Here is a 21,580-nt window from a genome sequence, read left to right on the forward strand (position 1 = left end):
AGCTGGATATGAGTCAACAGTGTGCTCTTGTTGCCAAGAAGGCTAATGGCATTTTGGGCTGTATAAGTAGGGGCATTGCCAGCAGATCGAAGGACGTGATCGTTCCCCTTTATGCAACATTGGTGAGGCCTCATCTGGAGTACTGTGTCCAGTTTTGGGCCCCACACTACAAGAAGGATGTGGAAATATTGGAAAGAGTCCAGCGGAGGGCAACAAAAATGATTAGGGGTCTGGAGCACATGACTTATGAGGAGAGGCTGAGGGAACTGGGATTGTTTAGTCTCCAGAAGAGAAGAATGAGGGGGGATTTGATAGCTGCTTTCAACTACCTGAGGGGGGGGGGGGTTCCAAAGAGGATGGAGCTCGGCTGTTCTCAGTGGTGGCAGATGACAGAACAAGGAGCAATGGTCTCAAGTTGCAGTGGGGGAGGTCTAGGTTGGATATTAGGAAACACTATTTCACTAGGAGGGTGGTGAAGCACTGGAATGCTTTACCTAGGGAGGTGGTGGAATCTCCTTCCTTGGAGGTTTTTAAGGCCCGGCTTGACAAAGCCCTGGCTGGGATGATTTAGTTGGGAATTGGCCCTGCTTTGAGCAGGGGGTTGGACTAGATGACCTCCTGAGGTCCCTTCCAACCCTGATATTCTATGAAATTTGATCTAGCTGATATAACTGAAGCCTTGTGGGAAGATTTACATGATTGGAATGTTAAAATCACTGGGTATAACCTATTTAGAAGGGATCAAGATGACAAGAGGGGGAGTGACACTTTGTCAAAAATGGCATTACCTGTTTCTGAGGCGTTAAGCACCTATTATGTGTAGCGGGTGGGGGAAATGAACTCCCCCAGGATCACCATCTAGTGACATATGCTGGTGGTCTTGTGCTGCCAATACGAAAATTTCCATGGAATTTCTAAAAATTATAGATGATGATTTCCTAACTCAAAAAGTGTTGGATCGAACAAGGGGGAATTCTGTATTAGACTTTCATCTTGTCAGAAAAAGAGGAATTGATCATAAACTAAAAGTTTGTGGTGCTTAAGTGAAAGTGATCATTAAATAATTATTCTATTTTTACATAACAAATGTGAAGTCCCAACCAATAATATACTTGGTACTTTAGAAGGGCCAATTTCACAAAACTGAAAACAAATATGAGCCAAATCAGCTAGGAGAAAGAATTTAAAAAGAAAAAATGTGAATGATAATTGAGAGCCCCTTAAAAACATTTTATTAGATGCCCCAAAGCCAAAATTCTATAATCAAGAAAGAAGGCTACATAAGAACGGCCCTAATGGGTCAGACCAAACGTCCTTTAGCCCAGTATCCTGTTGTCTGTCTGACAGCAGTCAATGCCAGGTGCTTCAGAGGCAAAGAACAGAACAGGGTAATCTTCTTAACCCTTTACAGGTAAAAGGATTTTGGAGTCTCTGGCCAGGAGGGATTTTATAGTACTGTACACAGGAGAGCTGTTACCCTTCCCTTTATAGTTATGACAGCTTGCTTGGGAACAAGATCAAGTTTTGAAGGGTACACTTCCCTCCCCTGTCCGCCAACCCTCAGGTTTGCTTTGTCCTCTAGCACAGCAAACAAAGACCAGCACATTCCTATACCAGATGGAGCCTTATTGACTTATGGGGCTCCTGCCTCCGCACAGAGCCCACTGACTTCAGTGAGGCTCCATGCGAGTGCGGGGGTTTGCCTGCATGGAGCAATTTGTTCACTCATGGCCACAAAAATAGGTAAAGCTAGTGTTAATTATTTTTTATTTTGCAATGGAACTCTTGCTCCATTTTGCAATATACACATGATTTTTTAAAGCGATTACTAGAAAATAAAAAGGATCAGAAACAATACAGTGTTGGGGGGAGGGATAGCTCAGTGGTTTGAGCACTGGCCTGCTAAACCCAGGGTTACAAGTTCAATCCTTGAGGGGGCCATTTAGGGATCTGGGGCAAAAATCTGCCTGGGGATTGGTCCTGCTTTGAGCAGGGGGTTGGACTAGATGACCTCCTGAGGTCCCTTCCAACCCTGATATTCTATGAAAAGAGCTCCTTTCTAATGTACATGCCATGTGGGGATAGAAACAATGAGGCTTTTCATAAATGCATGTAAGAAATGTCAGTCCCATTGACATGCACAGAAACAATTCAGTCTGACAAGTCTGTGGGCTGGAACATATTCTTATGGCACGAAATTCACCCCGATGCAGAGTGCCAGCATAAAAACCTATGCACCTTTTAAGTTGTTCGAGAGCATAAGTGGGACATAAGAGACACACAGATTTAGTACCTGCCCTGTGCTCAACAGTGACTTTCATTTTGGCTGATATTTATTGAATAAGCAGAAGGGATTAGTCCCATGTCTTAATCCAATAATTGCTTTTTATTATGAAATATGAAGTTTCATACTGTATCATGGTGGCAGATCCTACCTTGCACTAAATTCTCATGTTCACATCAATGGACATTGCACACATGGAACAAAGACCAGATTTTGGCCCTTGAAATGTAGGGAAAATAAATCCCTCTTTTGTGTAAGGGAGAAAGAGTTTGGCACACACTGACCATTGCTTGCTGGATGGTACAGAGAGGGACCGGTTACACTTACATGGGTGTAAATCAGGGATAACTTCAGTTTAGGCAGTGGAGTTGCACTAATTTTATACCAGTGTAAAGTGGAGAATCAAGTCCAAACATGAGAAGGCAGAATATGGCCTGTGTGGTGCAGTCCTCAGGTGCAAGAGGATGGCATCATCATCATCATAATGCTGAGTATCTGGCATCTTCAAAGCACTGTACAAACATCAGTTAATTGTTCTTAAGGTTGGGGTTTCATCCTTAACCACATGTTCATCTTGTTCTTGTTTTGTCTTAAAGCCTTCATGCTACATGAGCAGAAAAGGTTTGGGGTTAATCTAAATTAAATTAATTCAAAAATAAATAATTAGGTTGTATTTACTCTGTATGTCTATTTTAGTTTATCAAACTCTAGTTAGCCTGGAGAAAAATCTTTAAATAAAATGTAGTTCCATTTCTGAAGACTTTTTCTTAAGGATGATACTGTATTAAGAACTATGCTAGCAAAGGCCTTAGGGCTTCCACTACAGGGTTTAGCAAAAGCACTCAAAGTTGAATGTAATAATCATATAATTATGCTTAAATATGAATAGTAGCCATACACATTTTTCCACTTGTACTTACATTAGATGAGAGATTCAGTAATAATAAGCAGTTGCCTTTATTGGCCAGATCCTCAGCTCATGTAAATAAACTTTGTTAAATTTATTTCACTGGAGCTATTCTGATTTATGCCATTTCAGGATCTGGCTATATTTTCATTGCACTGGAGAAATATTAATTCATTAATCTAGCATTAGAAATTGTAATGGTGCTCATGTAATTGAGTCCCTGTAAGAGAAGCAGATCTACTGACAGAACTAAGATTCCAGTAATGGCTACAGGATAAAAGCAGAGAGATTTCTGTGCACCAAGCCAAAATGTATAGCGTTACATTGAATCTCATTTTAACTGAATATATCATTTGGTATGAAAAGTGGAAGTTACATGCAACCAGTGCAATAAATGATAAAATGCAATAGAAAACAGACTTAATAAATATATTTGTATTATTTTGGCACTGAGAGGGTGGAAGAGGAAATAACGGTAAAGTGACTTGCCTAAAGTCATGTAGCCAGTCAGTGACAGAGCTGGGAATTTAACCTAGGTCTCCTGAGTCCCAGTCCACTGCTGGCCATACTGCCTCAAATGTGTATAGTAGAACCTCAGGGTTATGAACACCAGCGTTACAAACTGAGCAGTCAACCACACACCTCATTTGGAACTGGAAGTATGCAATCAGGCAGCAGAGACGGAAAAAAAAAGCAAATACTATACAGTACCGTGTTAAACATAAACTACTAAAAAATGAAGGGGGAAATTTTTTAAAAATCAACAAGGTAAGAAAACTGTTTCTATGCTTGTTTCATTAAAATTAAGATGGTTAAAAGCAGCATTTTTCTTCTGCATAGTAAAGGTTCAAAGCTGTATTAAGTCAATGTGCAGTTATAAACTTTTGAAAGAACAACCATAACATTTTGTTCAGTTATGAACATTTCAGAGTTACGAACAACCTCCATTCCTGAGGTGTTTGTAACTCTGAAGTTCTACTGTACTTCATAAAGAACAGAATTTGGCCCATAACTGTTAGAGGAATAAAGCATATTACGTTTTGGTGCCGTGAGGTTGTCCATTTAAGATTCATTTTTAGTGCATTAACAAGTGGTTATTAGCAGTTGGTAACATTTACCCAGCTGCATCATGTAGAAAATTAAATACAAACCCAAAGCATTTATGTCTCCCAAGATGCCCTCAACATCTCTGGTTTTGTAAAGGGCTGTTTGTGTGGCCAAAATAGCACTGATTGAGAGGAGCACTCTGGAACAACTATTAACTTAGCAGACTTGTTGCTATTGCACTTAATGATGCAGTCACTGACATAGAAGAGCCAATCGTTCATACTTAATCCAGAAAACAAAGTAAAGTCGTCATCCTCTTGAGAAAACTGCTTCAGTAAACAATTGCCCATTTTCCAGTCAGTCTCAAGTTCCACAGCCAAAGAGGAAGGAGAGGTTATTGGTTGAGGTAAAGGAGCTGAAAATGAGGACTACAGTGATCAAACGATCACTTGTTGTGAAATCACTGGGGAAGATGGACTTGAAATGGAAAATAAAGTTAGTAGCCCACATATAGGGCCAGAGCCTTCCCTGGCTGTGGCACTTTTGCACTGCTAGCAGGCAGCTGGGGATTCCCTGAGTGTGAATTCCTCCAGCTCTACCCCACTTCCCACTCTCCTGGCTCCTTATCTTATGGGGCATATCGGGGACATGATCAGGGAGAAGGAAGCATAACTGACCTGTAGTTAATCCTCATTTGGCATAATGATTCCTAGCAGGCTGTTAGCAGGCTGTTACCAGCCTGCATGAATTAGAGCAGTCTTATGGCTGGACTAACTTATGCCATGGGCTGAATCAGCCCCTGGTAGACCCTGACACTGGGGGCTATACAGCCACCTTGCCTCTGTCTCCTCCCGAGTGCAGCTCAGCCAGACCCCTGGATTAGGCCCATAATAGCTAAAATTTTTAAAAAAAAAAAAAAAAGTGAAACAGGAAAGAAATGGCTGTTATCCGAAGTACGTATTGGTGCTGGGCTCAATCCTCCTCTTACTTACCTTGGCTTTACAGCAGCGTAACTCCATTGACTCAAATGGAGTTACTCCCGATGAGCACCATTGTAAATGAGAGGACAATCATCCACATAGTGGGTAACCCACTTAACAGAACTGTGCAATAAGGGAGTGTATTCTCTTGATGATGGACATTGGTAATGTCTCTTACTGCAGACTGGAGTTACATGCACACATCAATGGGAAACTAACCCCCACAAGTCCTAAACATTATTAGTTAAAACAGGCTATGTAAGAAGAGGAATAGTCTTCATTGTTATTTCCATGTATTTTTAAACTAATTAAAAGGAATCCTTTGATCCAAGGGGGTTTGGATCTGTGTTCACCAGGGAATTGGTGAAAGGTTTCTCAAGGCTTCCCAGGGAGGGAATTCTTGTGATGGTGGCAGCGGACCAAAGCTAAGCTGGTAGATAAGCTTAGAAGTTTTTATGCAGGCCCCTACATTTGTACCCTAAGGTTCAAAGTGGGGATACAGCCTTGACAGGCCTAATCACATCAGCCATACCATCAGGGGCTCGTTCGCCTGCACATCTACCAATGTGATATATGCCATCATGTGCCAGCAATGCCCCTCTGCCATGTACATTGGCCAAACCGGACAGTCTCTACGCAAAAGAATTAATGGACACAAATCTGACATCAGGAATCATAATACTCAAAAACCAGTGGGAGAACACTTTAACCTGTCTGGCCATTCTATGACAGACCTGCGGGTGGCTATCTTAAAACAGAAAAACTTCAAAAACAGACTCCAACGAGAGACTGCTGAGCTGGAATTGATATGCAAACTAGATACGATCAACTCAGGATTAAATAAAGACTGGGAATGGCTGAGCCATTACAAACATTGAATCTATCTCCCCTTGTAAGTATTCTCACACTTCTTATCAAACTGTCTGTACTGGGCTATCTTGATTATCACTTCAAAAGTTTTTTTCTCTTACTTAATTGGCCTCTCAGAGTTGGTAAGACAACTCCCACCTGTTCATGCTCTCTGTATGCGTGTGTATATATATCTCCTCAATATATGTTTCACTCTATATGCATCCGAAGAAGTGGGTTGTAGCCCATGAAAGCTTATGCTCTAATAAATTTGTTAGTCTCTAAGGTGCCACAAGTACTCCTGTTCTTTTTGCGGATACAGACTAACACGGCTGCTACTCTGAAACAACTCATTTAGTTGACTAAAGTCATTGCATTTCATGAGTAAAAGCCAGATATTTAGACTATGGCTTCAGCACTCCTCTCCTCTATCATCCAGATGAGCTGTCTTTCAGTCCCTGCCATCCATCTATTCTTAAAACAAAAATTTATGAACAACGAAGCACAAAACATGGTCAACAATAGCAACAAAAAGCTGTCAGGCAATAGTCAAAGTTTCTTTCATATTCATGCTGGATAAAAATTTCAAAAGCAATTGATGACTTAAGGGTCAAAGTCCCATTTTCATATCTGAACTAGGCTTTTCAATGGGAATTAGGCACCTAACCTGCTTTTCAAAATCCCATTAGGTGCCCATCGGCATCTTTAAGCATCTAAATAACTTTAAATCTGGCCCTTAGGAGCCTATGTCCCATTACAAATTAATGGCACATGGACTCCTAAGTCACTTAGGTGCTCTGGAAAATTTTAATGCTATAACTACTTTGTTCATATTCTGGAAAAATGTTGATATTTTCTGCAATGATTGTATGCAGTGACTTTCAGTGAGACTACGAATTTAGATAAGAGATGTGGAAGGGAGTGCATGCAGTTATTTGTCAGCTAGCAGGGTCATGAAGTGACTAATCCACAATTGTAAGATCTGTGGAGAAAAATGCTTTGTCAAACCAAGAGTGATAGAGGTCCACTAAATCTGAAGTGATGATGTGTTGAGATAGTTAAGCTCTGACTCTAACCTTAGGAGATAAGGTCCAACATCAGCTGGAATGCTGCTTCTGGTTGGAAGAGACAAGCCCATGGGCAAGAATCTCCTCCACATCTTGCTGAATTAACTCAAGTTTAAGCCTGAGGACTTCATAAGATGAAAACAGAAATTCTTAGTGAATATCCTCAGAAATAGTTCCAAATCCAGTGTGAGCCAGTGTTTGGCATATGCCCTGGCGCATGAGGATTTATCATCATTCTTAAAAAAAAAAAAAAAAATTCAGCCCATCTAATGTCTCAGACATTCATATGGACATTGAAAACATGCAAACTGTTTTTTTGAACCTTACTAAGCTCTTGGCTTCAATGATACCTTGTTCTATAGTATGTCTCAGAACAACAGTATGGTCTGCACATGATCTCAGTGGTCTAGCAGAACCTGTGTGTTCCTCTCTCTCTCAGTTGGAGACCTATCCAGTTCTTGATATGCTCCAGCATGATAACAACATGATTTTCCCAGGCACTGAAAGTAATTTGGATCCTCTTTAGTTGGTAAGTTTGGATCCTCTGCAGTTTTTAAGTTCACCCATCTTTGGCAATTTTACTCTCAGGCCTCTCTTCCACTGGGTTGGGTTCTTTTCTTCATTCCACATTCTATCCAACAACACATGGAAAGTCTGGAGGCTGTTTCATCACTTGCTTTAAGCATCTCTCCAGTTATGTTATCCTCTCCAGCTGCTTTCCCATGTTTGAGTTTACTGATGGCTTTTCTAACTTCTTCCATTTTAATATCTCCTAAATCAATATCAAGCCCTGGTATTAGGTCTTCATCATGTATTTCTAACAGTTTGCTTGGGCTTGGTCTACTTAAAACAACTTGAAAATGTTCTGCCCATCTTTTCCTTTGTTCTTCTTTTGTACTTTTCATTGCATCTTTAATATAGCCTCCAGTACTGCTAAAGTTTCCTATTAACTGTTTGATCATCTTATACAAGGTGTTAAGATCACCACTTTGGCTAGCATGTTTAGACTCTCAACATTTTCTATCAATATATGCCGGTTTCCTTGACATTTCTTCTCTTTTCCACACTGCCGAAGTAGCACCACTAATCAATTTTTGCCTTTTAGATTTTATTAGGACTATCTTTGCCCTTTCAAGACAGCATTCTCTGATGTTTTTCTGCAGACTATCAATGTCTTGGGTTTCTTCAGTCTCTTGGGTGTCTCTTGGGCACCTAAATCTTCAGGAACCCAAAATTACTGGTCACTTTTATTTAAAAAAAAAAAAAGTAGGCCAAAGTCTATGCCTCTGTTTTTTAAATGGACTGTGAATTCTAATGAAATGAAACATAAATTTATTACTGGAAAAGTATTTATTGCTAGTCATGGTTATAAGTTAAGACGGGTCAGCAACCTCTGGCACGCGGCTCGCCAGGGTAAGCACACTGGTGGGCCAGACTGGTTTGTTTACCTGTCGCGTCCGGAGGTTTGGCCGATCGCGGCTCCCACTGGCCGCGGCTTGCCGCTCCAGGCCAATGGGGGTGGCTTCCCACCGCCCCCAGCACATCCCTCAGCCCACGCCGCTTCCCACAGCCCCCATTGGCCTGGAGCGGCGAACCACGGCCAGTGGGAGCCGCGATTGGCCGAACCTGCAGACGCGGCAGGGAAACAAACTGGCCCGGCCCGCCAGGGTGCTTACACTGGCGAGCCGCATGCCAGAAGTTGCCGACCCCTGAGTTAAGAGATTAACAACATTAGTGCTACTCCAGGACAAAGCACTCAACTCCGTGAAGGAATATACCAGTGAGCTCCACTTTCCAGCAAATTCAAGTCCAGAAACATTCCTAAAACAGGGAATGCAGTGCATGCTTCAGCATGCCGGGATGCTACTTGATGCTGTGCAAGTGAGTAGCTGCTAAAATTGTTTTCTGGTGGATGCTTCACTTTGAGCACTGGACTGGACACTTTTGGAACAGTTTTTCTGTCTTCTGAGACCACTTGAGAATATAACTTGAACTAAGGGCTTGACCCAAAGCCCACTGACGTCAATAGGAGCCTTTCCATTGCCTTCTATGGGCACCATCGCAGGTCCTTAGCATGGAATATATGATCTTTAACAAAGTCGTTCTTAAAGCAAAGCTACTAGAATCTGAAATTGAATCTCTGTCATTTTGCAGTTGCTGTTCCTGCTTTGAATCATCAGTTTAATAGAAATGACAATTTTTAGATTTTCCTTGAATAAATGGTTTGATTATTAGAAATCTGGCATCCACTTTACTCTAGTCATGCCTCTTGATCCCAGATTAAAAGATCAGATGTTTAGACTACTGGCAGCTTCATTATTTATTTATTTATTTATTTATTTATTTATTATTAAGCAACAGTGAGTATCAGAAGAGAAAGCACAGCAGGAAGATGAAAAAGCTGAGAGCAACAGAGACAGCATCACTGTTGCCATGGTAAAAATGGGCATCTAATGAGGCAGGCAGGACCCTTCTAGTGACAGACAATGCTCAGCTAGCCTTGTTGTTCCAGAGAATTCTAATAATGCATTTGGGAGGAACTAGAGAACATCCAACAGACTCCTGTCATAGCAAGCTCAAGTGAGTCCTCTCCGAAGTATATGCTGGCAGCTTAGTTTAAACAGTCAGATTGATCATTACTTCTCATCGAATCATCCTTGAGTAGTACACACTATCTATTTAGCTCATTCTTGCAAAGGTTGCCTTTGATTAATGCTCATACTTCTTGGCTGTGGCCATGATATTTCACTAATTAACATTATTACTTACTAATTCTTGACCATTTCATGAAGCAAGTTTTAATAAAGCTCCATTAGTCACATTAAAAGGAAGTGTGCTTGGAGTTTGTAATTCTGAACACCAAGTGGGGAATCGAGACACATTTCTCCAAAGGCAATTGGATTTTTCTTTGTTGATTCACCTCTTGTACAGTGTTTCCTGCTGCTTCTGCATTCTGGGCAGTTGTGTTGATAAAGTAAAATAGTTCAAAAGCTGCTTATTTCCAATCTTTAATGGTTTCTAATGCTTTTAATTGCTTCTGAAAACTTGGCTTAGCTCAAATTCAGGGTTAGCGCCTGACATAAAATAATTGCTAGTAAAATAATTTGCTGTGCTCTATCATTATCTAAACATTCTATTATTTTCACCATCCATCTAACTTCTGGTTCTTTTCCTGCAGAAGTGTTCTGTACAGTTACAGTCCACAGGATAGCCCTCCATCTGCAGTGCCTTTAATAACTAACCAAGAGGCAGGATTACAGAAACAGATAAATCTTTTCAAGTCTACAGCTGAGCCTTTCTGTACCTAACAACAGTATGGCAGTGCATCAACCCTTCCCCTGAATGCAATTCTGAACGCAGCCATGGGAGGTGGGACTCTTTGAGGGATTTAGTGAACTATCCCAATCAGAGTAATCTGTTTCAATGTAATACATTATCTTTAAACACTAGCTTTTATTTGTTCAAGCTAAATATTTATTAATCCTACCCTACCAGGACTTATATCAACTAAATAAACAATGGACTGCTTACAAAACAAATAAATCAATCTGCTGGCAGCAATTTTGTTAGCAATAACCTCCCAAAAACTTGAGACTAGATCAGACAGCAAAAGGCAAACTGAGCTCTTTTGTAAGTAGGTATAACTTCACTGAAGTCAATGGAGTTGCTTACACCAGGGCTAAATTTGGCCCTTGGATTTAGGGTCCAACCCTTCTACCATTTGAAGTCAGTAGCAAATCTCTGATTGCCCTTAATGGGAACAGGATTGGACCCTTAGTCACAAAAATGTAAAACCAGAGAAATCCAGTTCAACAGACTATATATTTACAACAAGAATTAGTGACCTCTTCTCTCCTTTATCCTTTGTACGCTTTCTGGCAGCAGCACTCCTCGGAACAATTACCATCTTTTTGTTCTGTGTTTGTACAGTGTCTATAATAATTGGGTCCTGATCCATGACCAGGCCCTGTCAGACTACCACAAAACAAATAATAAGAATTAACTAGCTCAGATTCACTGTTCCAATATGAAATAAGATGCCTAATCTACCTTATCCACCTCCAAAGTGCATCATAGCTAAAATACGTCATGTATCCACCTGAGATGGTTCTGATATTTCAAGTTTGAGTTAGTCTATCACATACCCTCACCTCTTCCCAAAAGTACAGGGAAATCCCCCCATAAGTTAGTAGTCATATCCATCATGTACACTCACAGCTGCAGGTATGTACAGGTATGGGACAAGGATTGCAGAGGTGCTGGCTCCAAGTAATTGTTGTTTGTGGAACTTTAATTATGACTTTCCAAACTTTTACACTCATAAGGGTTTTGATAAGTACCTGGTATGTATTTACAGCCTTAACTATCTTAGCTAAGGTGCTTGTCTCAGAGTAATGGACTAGCTCCTTCTTGGATGGTGAAAATTGGTATAGCTCTGGCCCAATATTTTTAGAAGGGCTCCCCTGCCTATTTCCTTCTGCCTTTTTGACGGCTCAATGTCTGTTGGTGAGAGAGACAAGCTTTCGAGCTACACACAGCTCTTCCTTGGGTCCTGAGGAAGAGCTCTGTGTAGCTTGAAAGCTTGTCTCTCTCACCAACCGAAGTTGGTCCAATAAAATATATTATCTCACCTACCTTGCCTCTCTAATAGCTTGGGACTGACATGGCTACAACAACATTTCATACATTTGATGGTTCAGTGGCTCAGTTGTCCAAATAGATTTTTTTTTTCTTTGATTCTGGTGCCAAGCTATGTGAGGCTGAGCAGAGAAGTCTTGGAGATGCTTTAATTTACAGCAGTTTCTAACTGTGCCAAGGGGCTGAAACTACAACCAGATTTGCATAAAATAGGGGTAATGTGGCTCTTCTCCCTTTCCTCCGGCTACCCCTGCGCCTTTTCTGTTAGTAGGCAGTAGGGAGTGTATGTATCACAAGAAGCCTGAATGCTGGCTGTATGTCATTAGAGGATCCTCCTTGCACTGGTTTTATACTCCCCAAGCTGGTTACTCCAGCCTTAGGGCCATTTTACACCAGCAGTGCACACTGCACAGGAGATCATTTTACAGTACTACAATGAGAGGCAGAGAGCCTATATAAATATATAATGTAAGAAAGTCACGATGCTGTATTACTCCAGTGATCAAAATAGCCAGGGTGACACAAAATGTATTTCTTCAATTTCAAGCACAGATAAGTATTCATATACCCAGCTGCATGGCTGATACTACACTTTGGCACTTTACCTTCAGATAAAATTTCTCTTTCGATAGGATGTCCCTCTAGTCTAGGCCACAATACATTCACTACACAGCATGATGCAGAAGCCTAGTGGTTCTCTTTAGCTACAGATGCACAAAATGCTGGAGTTCCAGAAAAACCTGCATGGTGTGCAAAACGTAATTTCCAATTTTAGAAGCACTGGAGCTGAAACAGCTACTTATACAAACTACACTGTCATCCTGTTCAAGGAAATGTTCTCTTAGAGATTAGTGATTTTTTTAGTTTATAAAGTCTTTGCAAAGAGCAGTTTAAAATAAGCATCACTTCCCTGGAGAAGGTAATTTAAAATGCATTAAAGCCCTTATTGAATGTGCTTGTTAGAAGAAGCAGCACCAAGACCTAACATTTCCGAAGCACAAATAAACTACTTTGTATACATTTCTTTGTTTGACTATTTTCTAACTCTAGCAATTAGCAAAGACTTAGCCCTGGTGGTTTGACTGCAATCAAAAGGACAGAAAAAGACAATAAACACTGAAATTCTGTAGCCAAAGATGTGCCAGATCTCCAAGTCTTCTCTCCTAAGCAAAGCTCCATGGGTAGATTCTGCAGCCTTTACTTGCTAAAAGTAAGTAGTACTTATCAAACAGTAGACCCACCGCTGGGAGTATTGGGTGGGTATGTACTACTCAGGCTGAGTAAGGGTTGCAGCAGCTGGCCCCCAGAAAATGGACTTTGTGAGGTGTGACACAGGAGTGTTGGTAATGGACTGAACTTTAGATCCTGGGGCCAGTCACTTGACCTGGCTCACAGGTATAATGGTTAATACCAGGGGCGCCATCTTTCTGAGTTGCCGGGGAGTGCTTGAGCCCCCACCCCAGGCCCTGCCCCATTCCATCCCTGCCCCAGTTCCATCCCCAACCCACCCCACAACACCACGTGCATGCTACTGAACAGATGGGGACGGGGAGGAGCTGATCAGCGGGGCCGCCGATGGGCGAGAGGCAATAGGGGAGGAGCTGATTGGGGGAGTTGCCAGGTGATGCTAAGCACCCACTATTTTTTTTTCTGTGGGTGCTCCATGTCTGAAGCACCCACAGAGTGGGTGCATATGGTTAATACTCCTATCCCATGGCTGAAGTCAGTATTCCACAGATTCCACCGGCTACTGTTGCATGCAAAAGAATTCAGCAGGCACTGTTCCACAGCATGCAGGAAGTGCTGTGGGGGAAAGGGGAGGAGTGAGGGTGGGGTGCACTCAGGGGAGGGAGCGGAACAGGCAAGGGAAGAGGTGGGGTGGGGGCAGAGCAGAGGCAGGAAAAGGTGGGGTGGGAGTGGGAAGAGACAGGGTGAGGGTGGGGCCTTGGGGGAAGGGGTGGAGTGGGGGCGGGGCCTGGGGCAGAGCCAGCGGTTGAGCACTCCCCCAGCACATTAGAAAGTTGGCTCCTCTGCTAGGGTAGAGCCTTTATGCCACCTCTGTGACAGCCAGGGAGCCTCCCTGCATAGGGGATAGTATCAGGGGGCTGTTTGCACTCCTTTAAGGCCCTTTAACAATTACAATAACTTGGTGTAACTGAGAATCAGACCTTAAGAGTGCTGTGCCCTTTCCCCCCAGTGCAGGGATGTTTAACCATTATTACTCATTAGTTTAGGCCACGTTATATCTCATCTTACACTTTTTTCTGAGACAATAAGCATAAGGCCAAACTCTTCACTATCTTGCACCCTGTGCAATTCCATTGACTTAAATGAGGTTGCATAGCATATAAATCAGTGAAGAATCTGGCCAGTTGTCTTTATAATCTTGCCTCTATCTATAAGCAATTTTGAGACACCCAGGCTCTAGGTCAGGGGTTGGCAACCTTTCAGAAGTGGTGTGCTGAGTCTTCATTTATTCACTCTAATTTAAGGTTTTGCGTGCCAGTAATACATTTTAACGTTTTTAGAAGGTCTCTTTCTATAAGTCTATAATATATAACTAAACTATTGCTGTATGTAAAGTAAATAAGGTTTTTAAAATGTTTAAGAAGCTTCATTTAAAATTAAATTAAAATGCAGAGCCCCCCGGACTGGTGGCCAGGACCTGGGCAGTGTGAGTACCAGCTCATGTGCCACTTTTGGCACACGTGCCATAGGTTACCTACCCCAGCTCTAGATTATTCCATTTCTCATAACCCTATTAAATGTGTTTCTTTAACTTCAAACAACTCCTCAAGTGAACCTCTTCATGCCTACTTAATTCCAGCCCTGATGAGTCTGCTTTCACTTCACTGTGTCCTTCAAGACCATGCAGCACTTAGATGAGTCACTTGGGATGTACATTTTAACACTGAATCTAGTCAATAATCAGCCTTGTCATTACATACGCTTTAGATTCTTGCACTTTACTTAGCAGGGCAGCACATTAGAGCAGAGAGCTGGGGTAAACTTTCACAGCAGTGCGCAGAGAATTAGCTACATAACTCCCATTGGCATTAAAGGGAGTACCACGGCTAAATCTTCATGTGCCAGTTTAAATAAGAAGCTAAGCCTGTTTTCTTAAGGTATCATTTTCAGTATCTGCCTTTCCCTAGTGGTTAATTAAGTTGCTATTTTCATTTATTCCAAAATAGAGGTTCCTGTGTTCTCACTGCAGCTGACCTCTGGATATACCAAAAGAAGTAAAATATTTAATGTAATCATTGTGGGGATGCTGTATATTTGATGTTTTTAACAATGACTAGTAAAGAAAGGGGAAACTCCACTTCGAGGCAACTCATAATAAAGAATAAAACAGTTCTGTTCCGTTTGTAGTTGTTAAACTCTCCTTGGAGAAATTCCCAGGTAATATCTCACAAACACCCTGAAAAAAGCGAGTTCCCTCCTTGCAAACTAGTTCCTTTACTAAATGCATTTTCATCTGCTGCAGTCATTTTCCGACTGTCCATGGACAACATTGAACAGCCTACTGTGTTTCTGTTTCCTTGAATTGTTGCTTCTGCCCAAAATGCCCTGTCTCCAGCTATGCACCTGTCGTGGAAAATGTCACCCACGCATTGATTTTAGTTCATAGACTCAAGCCTGAGGCCAGTTTATTGCAATACGTACCAACGCGTTGGGGTGACAGTCCGAAAACTGTCACACCCAGCAGCAGCTCGCAGGCTGCTTTATTCTGTCAAACCGCAAGCATATTACAAATAATACGTCATTTATGCGAAATAAGAGTAGGGGTCTGTTCCTTTTTCCCGGTAGCTTCCTCATTATTTACGAGAATTGGGTGCCCATTGGGTGGGGGGGGGTTCTTGGTGGTTTTGACATGGGTGGTTCTTGGCACCAGCGGGGGTGTTGTTTTTCATCAAGGTACATATTGTTCTCCGGGGGGTTTACAGGACGCCCAAAGATGATATATGATTGGCTGATGGCAGGTAGCTGACCTTTACTAGAAGCAATTTCTTCATATAAGCCGTTACTATGTTTCATCAATGAGCAGTTATCATGTTTTTCCATCAACCAGTGGCTATCATATTGCTAAGGCCTTTCGCATGGCTTCCTTCCCCTCCCTCCTTTGGTCATGGCCCATGACCGTATTTGGCAGGGGATTGCACAGCCTAGTTTAGTTCAGGTTCTGGCCTGTACTGCCTTACGTAAAGGCCGTCTGTGTAGTCAGCTTCTGTCAGAGGGCCTGAATTTGGGCCTTCAGTGTTACTTTGGTTGTCATTAAAAAGGCTACCTAGTTCTTTATCCCCACACACCCTACTGCTTCGCTAGTCATTTTCATGAGTAAGTTGGGGCTGTGTCAATCCTTCAGGGGTGGCTTGCTGAAGAGTTTCTCAAACTGAACCCGGTAGTTTGGTTTACAGGGATTAAGAATGAACCAACTCCTTAAACTCCATGAAGGCTTGAGTTAGATTACTCATACTTTCAAGGGGAACCCCCTCCCTTCTGCCCCTTTCTGGCCAATGAGGTGTCTCTTTCTTCCCACAACATGCCCTGGAAACCATTTCTAACTTAGGCAAAGCCAGGAGTCTTGGAGAGTAGAGCGTAGGAGTGGGTGATGGGAGCATGAAGCAGGCCAGTTGATGTGTTGGGAGTAAAATTGGTTGGAAAATGAGTGTTTTTCCATGGAAAATTTTGGCTTTTCATTGAAAAAACAAAAATTTTCACCAAAACACATTTTTTTCAGTTTTCAGGTTTCTGATGAAAAATCAAAATTTTTCAACAGAAAGCAGACACTTTTTGCAAAAAACATTTAGTTGAAAACCCATTTTTCCATCAAAAAATAGTTTAGATGGAAATTTTTTGACTACCCTTCATTGGGAGATTCATTGGTTTCTCTGTTTTGCAAACAGTCTAGGCTCTGTTTATTGAACTTTCATGAGGATAGGCTTGTGTACATAAGTCCCTCAGTCCTCCCATGCAATGCTGTCTGAATGGGTTTGAGTCAATATAATTATATTGTACAGTTGCAAAGTGAAGGAAATGCCCTATCCTTCAGAGTAAAGTAAAAATCCTATGTTGATTGGATGCACAGAGTAGGAAAGAGAGTACAGGGTCCAGTTAATGAAGAAGCTACCAAAGAGTCATCTCCAACTACTCCTAACCATTGCTAGAATCCTGGCTTCCTCACAACAGGCAAAGACACAGAACGGAAAGTGCATTGGTTGCACTGAAGGACAAGGACAGGCTTCCAAACTCCCAAAACTGGATCTCTGTGTGGCATCTGATACTGTTGATCAACAAATACTCCTCTATCACCTCAGAGACATAGTAGGGATGAATGGGAATGCACTGAGATTGTGCCAATGCTTCTGAGATTCAACCCAAAATGTTGTGATGGGCAATTATTTCACTAACTCTAATACCCTCATTGGTGATGTCCCTCAATTATCTCTCTGTTCAACATCTATATGAAACCATTGGCAGAAAATAACAATATATAGATGGCACCTAGCCATTTCATTAACAACAAAGGCTAATGACACCATCTCCCAACTATCCTAGTTCCTGAGACCCATCAGTACTTAGATGGAGAATAGATGATGAAGGTGAACCTGGGCAAGGCAGAGATTATGCAAATGGGAAGAGGAAAGTGCTTTGACAAACTCACCTCGCCCATCCTCCATCAAGGGAAGCTGCAGGTTTGTGTCATTCTATATTCCTCACTACCTCTTGATGCTCAAATAGTCTACCAGGCTGACTTGCCATATTCCTTGACTCTAGGAATGATTATTACAATTCACTATACCTAAACCAGGAAACCACTGCCCTTGAAAAAGCTTGCTAGCATTCTGCCTACCCAGCAACACAGTCTGCAAAGAATACATCACCACTTCTGGCTTCCTGTGAAACACAGCATCAAATTCAAGATTTTCACTCTGATACTCAAACTCCTTCATGGAAGGACCCAGTTTTCGTGAGTAACCTGCACTCTCTGCGGAACCCTGACCACCCATGGCAGCTATGTTTCATGGGAATAACGAAATAGCCTACTACAGGGTGACTCATGATCACAGGAGAGAGAGCATCTTTGGAACCTAGCCTGTGACTATGGAACACAAAAAACATCAAACTTTGTTGTACGCAGTAGTGTTGTAGCTGTGTCAGTCCCAGGATATTAGAGAGAGATGGTGGATGAGGTAATATTTTTTATTGGACCAACTTCTGTTGGTGAGAGAGACAAGCTTTTGAGTTTACACAGAGTTCTTCTTCAGGTCTCTCTCTTCAACAGAAGTTGGTCCAATAAAAAATATTACCTCACCCACCTTATCTCGCTAACAACCTTTGTGCACTTCAGACTGTTTGTCTTAGATTTTTATTTATATGTTGAGGAAAAGCTATGTGGAAGGATGGAAGAATTAAAACTTAACATATGAAGACAATGGTTGGGGATGGGAGGAATGAGGGTAAGTATTCAGGTACCATGGTGATGAGCATGGTTTAAAAGCTTGAGAACTTGATAGCTAGTCTGAAACTATGAGGTGTTGTTTGGCCCTTGGCCCCCACTATGCATATGTTGCAATCAGCATTAGGCAAGAATGGCAACACACACTGCTCCTTTTTAAAGGAACTATTACTTGTGCTGTACAACACAAACATCCCTGGACCCTGAGAGCCATCCTACCCAGCGCTTTGTAGTCTGCCACCTCCATTGTATTCTCCACAAAAAGGTTTGTTTTAAAACTGTAAGGCAAATGCATAAAATGCTTTATTGCCTAAAATGTGCCTTTATGCATAAAAATGTGTGAAACAGCAAATCACTAAAGTGTTCAAAGCATTCACCCTTCTCCCTTCAGAAACTGCTCACCATCCATTAATGTGACATAAAATAGACACTCCACATTCAGTGAATGAGGCAGGGATTGAGCAGCAAAATGACAATACTATGAACAAATGTAAGTTAAATACTTCATGTTGCTTGACAAGTCAATCATATTTTCCCCCAGGCATGCACTGTTACTGCCAGCATTATGCATGCTTGAAGAGAGTAATGAATAGAAGTATTTTATTCATGATTTAGTTTGGGTTTGGGTTTTTTGTGAGGGTGTGAGAGATCAAGATAATGGCCAGATCAGGAGAATTAAGGAGGACCTCCAAACTCTGGGATAGATCAAACCCTCTAGATTAACATGCAGAGGACCACGGTGCACAGATCTCTTGGATGAAAGTGGTCGTCATTCACTCCATTTGCCCCTCCCCTATCTCTAGCCTCAGTAAGGCTTCAGCAGAGCTACACTGACAAAGCCAGATAGAGCAACAGGGGGCCCTTGAGCCACAGTAGGTTAAAAGGTCCTCCCTGTGGATGGACCTGGCCTCTGGCAGTTCTCCAGAGATTAGCACAGATCCATGGAGTTTGGGGGCCAATCCCTCTGCTTCTTCTGATGTGTCTGTCTATGTATGGAGTTAATTTCCATCTCCAGCCTACCTCCAATAGAGGAATTTGGAGGAAACGCCATAGAAGAAGACTCCTGAATTCCTTCCCACTGAGGGCCTGATTTGGGATTCTTATAACCCCACCCCCAAGTTCAAACAGGAATCACTACGGTACCCATCACTGTGAATAGAAATATAAAGGGATAAAGAAATGGAAAGCCTGGGTATTGTAGCTGCATTGTGGATGCAAATTAAAATAGACAGAATAAGATATTTCCTATATTACTAGACAATACTATATTTACTACACACTTCAGTCTTCTGAGGCTATTCTGTCTGCCCTAAATTAGCCCACAGAATCTCTCTCAAAATACTGTCTTTATTGATTTTGCCATCAAAGCTAGAATGTCACATTCAGAAACGTTAAAACACAAAAAAATTAGAAGCATCCCGTACAACTGAGAAAAATACCCAGTTTAACACCTTACATGTATCTAGAAGATGATTAGAAATAATTGGGTTAATCAAAAACCAGACTATTGCCTCACATTATAATTCACTGCCATTAAGTTCCATTCAAAACTAAATCAAAACTGGTAAGACAGAATAAAAGCTGTTCTATCTCCATCCACAGTTTCATGTAAACAAGTAGAAAGTAGCAATGAATGTGGTATATAGCAATATTATTACCATGTGTAATCAAGTGGGCTGTCCCTTTAAGGGTAGGCCTAAACCCAGTCAGTCCTGTTCTAAATTCCAGCCCAGAACAGCATATCATTCTGGGAGTCTGTTTCCAAGGGGATGCTTGGGAATTATAGGCTAGACTGCAATTTGTGATGGGAAAGGGAGCAGGATATAAGATACAGATATGGGGTGAGCAGTAGTTGGGGGATGCTCTTCAGGGATTGGGCTAAGGCTAGAATAGAGCCCTGCTGAAAAGTTGCTGTGAAAAGAGCCCTGGGAAGGACAGGCTAAAGATGCCAGGAAGAAGCAAGTGAGGCCAAAGGAGGAAGTGGCCAGGGAAAAAGTGAATCATGGCAGGTTAATTGAGTTTGAGTTTTCAGAGTCATTGCTTCCTACGATAGCGTACCCTATCTTGTAAGTATGGCTACACAATTTTGTTACTAGATGTACAGCTTTATATTTGGCTGTATTAAAACACACATTATTTATTTGTGCCCAATTTACCAAGAGATTCAGATTGCTCTGTATTGGTGACCTGTTTTTTTACCTCTCCCCCAATTTTTGAGTCATCTTTAAACTTTATCAGTGATAATTTTGTTTTTTTCCAGGTCATCAATAAACACGTGAAAGAGCATAGAGTCAAGACCTGATCCCTGTGGGACACTGCTAGAAACACACAAACTTAATGATGATTTCCTGGCTCAAACTACATTTTGACACCTATCAGTTAGCTAGTATTGAATCTAATTAATGTGTGCTATATTGACTTTGTATTGTTCTAGTTTTTTAATCAAAATGCAATACCAAGTCAAGTGCCTTAAAGAAGTCTACAAAGAAGTCTACAAATATACAAAATCAGCATTATTACCATTATCAACCAAATTTGTAATCTCCTCAAAAAAGATATCAAATTAGTTTGACGATCTATTTTTCACAAGCCCATTTTGATTGGCATTAATTATATTACCATCCTTTATTAATTGAGTCCTGTATCAGCCATTCAGTTATTTTGCCCCAGATCAATGTCAGGCTGACAGGCCTATAATCAGCTGGGTCATCCTGTTTACCCTTTTTAAATGTTAGCATAACAATGGATTACCTAGTGAGGCAACCTAGTGACAGAGGATGTGGAAAAAGCTAATGTACTCAATGCTTTTTTTGCCTCTGTCTTCGCGAACAAGGTCAGCTCCCAAACTTCTGCACTGGGCAGCACAGCATGGGGAGGAGGTGACCAGCCCTCTGTGGAGAAAGAAGTGGTTCAGGACTATTTAGAAAAGCTGGATGAGCACAAGTCCATGAGGCCGGATGCGCTGCAACCAGGGGTGCTAAAGGAGTTGGCGGATGTGATTGCAGAGCCATTGGCCATTATCTTTGAAAACTCATGGCAATCGGGGGAGGTCCCGGATGACTGGAAAAAGGCTAATGTAGTGCCCATCTTTAAAAAAGGGAAGAAGGAGGATCCGAGGAACTACAGGCCAGTCAGCCTCACCTCAGTCCCTGGAAAAATCATGGAGCAGGTCCTCAAGGAATCAATTCTGAAGCACTTAGAGGAGAGGAAAGTGATCAGGAACAGTCAGCATGGATTCACCAGGGGCAAGTCATGCCTGACTAACCTAATTACCTTCTATGACGAGATAACTGGCTCTGTTGATGAGGGGTAAGCAGTGGACGTGTTATTCCTTGACTTTAGCAA

Source organism: Terrapene carolina, unplaced genomic scaffold (genome assembly GCF_002925995.2).
Source record: "Terrapene carolina triunguis isolate 2854851 unplaced genomic scaffold, T_m_triunguis-2.0 Scaffold138, whole genome shotgun sequence".
Taxonomy (NCBI): Eukaryota; Metazoa; Chordata; order Testudines; family Emydidae; genus Terrapene; species Terrapene triunguis.